Source organism: Oculina patagonica, chromosome 5 (assembly GCF_052425735.1).
Source record: "Oculina patagonica isolate OP01 chromosome 5, crgOcupat, whole genome shotgun sequence".
Taxonomy (NCBI): domain Eukaryota; kingdom Metazoa; phylum Cnidaria; class Anthozoa; order Scleractinia; family Oculinidae; genus Oculina; species Oculina patagonica.
In genome coordinates this window covers 21886441-21888459 of record NC_135762.1, presented here as the reverse complement: position 1 = coordinate 21888459, position 2019 = coordinate 21886441, and positions in this window count along the sequence as shown.

Here is a 2019-nt window from a genome sequence, read left to right as displayed (position 1 = left end):
GCAAGCGCGCGAAGAAAAGAGCGCGCGCGGATGTGACGCTAGGGTTAGCGCGAGGAGCAGAAAGTCGTGGTCAGCTTATGAGCTGTATACGAGGGAACTGTGTCCCAGGGTCTTCAAAATGAAACGGAGGAGACCCTGGGGACTAGGTTGGAGGACGTTTGGAGTGAATAAAGAACACTTCGCTCTGAAAGGACCAAGTTGAGCTAAGCCAACTGCTCCGATAGGAACGCAAGTGAGCTTAGATAGGAACCCTAGTAAGTTGGAACTCAGTTGATATGGTTACACTGCAAACATTCCTTTCTTTTTTTCTTAAACAGATTGTGGCGGGAGCGAGAGGGAGGTTCGAAGCGCCGATAACGATGCGCGAGCGAAGCCGCACTAACAGAGCTCTCTGTCGCATTTTAATCAGAGGCAGCGTATCAGCTCACGTAAAAATAGCTTTGATTAGAACCCAGTTGAGCTTGGAATTAAGTTCCGAAAAGAACCCAGTTTAGTTCGGAATTAAGCTCTGATAGATTGGTTCGTTTCGTTGCTCGTGCGTTGGTCTCGTCCGTTTGTTCGGAATTGCTCCGATGGGCCCAGTTTGTTCGGGCTTTGCGTTGTGGAATGCTCGTGGACCAGTTAGTTGGAATGTCGTAGGAACCCAGTTTAGTTCGGAATTAAGCTCCGATAGGAGCCCAGTTTAGTTCGGAATTAAGCTCCGATAGGAGCCCAGTTTAGTTCGGAATTAAGCTTCGATAGGAACCCAGTTTAGTTTGGAATTAAGCTCCGATAGGAACCCAGTTTAGTTTGGAATTAAGCTCCGATAGGAACCCAGTTTAGTTCGGAATTAAGCTCCGATAGGAGCCCAGTTTAGTTCGGAATTAAGCTTCGATAGGAACCCAGTTTAGTTTGGAATTAAGCTCCGATAAGAACCCAGTTTAGTTCGGAATTAAGCTCCGATAGAAACCCAGTTTAGTTCGGGAATAAGCTTCGATAGGAACCCAGTTTAGTTCGGAATTTAGCTCTGATAGAAACCATGGCCAGTTTAGTTTGGAATTAAGTTTAGATAGGAGCCCAGTTTAGTTCTGAATTAAGCTCTGATAGAAACCCAGTTTAGTTTGGAATTAAGTTTCGATAGGAGCCCAGTTTAGGTCGGCAACAAGCTCTAATAGGAACCCAGTGAAGCTCTGAATTACGATCTGATTTATATGAACCAAGATATAAATTTAAGTTCAATAGGAACTCAGTAAGTCGTTACAAAAAGCGGTCTGTTTTAGCCGTCAACTTGTCAAAATAAAACCCTGAGCTACACATTATACGATTTTTAAAACGATTTTTAAGAAAGCTTTTGTCTGAAACGTATAAAACCAGTTTATTGACAAAACAATTATGAATGAAATTTATCATTTATATACCACGCTGAGATAATAGAAATAATGTTTTTAACTAGTCAAAAAAGGCGGATAGCAAATTCGCAATGTGTTATCGAGAGGTAAGATCCTTGTTATAACATAACTGTACAAAAACAAATGAAACTACTGAAGGTACTTGTTATCAATTTTACACGGTGGATTTCTTTATCTTATTCCAACAGTTTAAATTCTAATTCTTCTCGACTCCGTAGCTCAGGCCAGGTTACAATTTTGATAATTATATAAACTTTTTTTCATGTTAGAATTAGCGTTTTAGAACCAGAAATGAACTAGTTCGCTTTGTACATGCATTCTTTATATATGGTTGTATAGCTTGACAAGTGTAAATGTTCTCAAATTAATATTAGCGGAAAGCAATTTGTATGGAAAACATCTATACATGTAGTACTTTAAGTACTTTAAAGTATGAAAGGACGAATTTTAAAAAAGCGGTTTTTACAAAATGGACAAAATAAACAAACAACAAGTTCTAAGGTCAACTGAATCCTGTACTTCAGTAAAGGAACTTCTTCTCAAATGCCAAATAACTGCTATGTTCATTTGTATAATATACACATGCCATTGTTCAGATTGTTTTAAAAAATGCTAAAATGTTAGCTTTTCA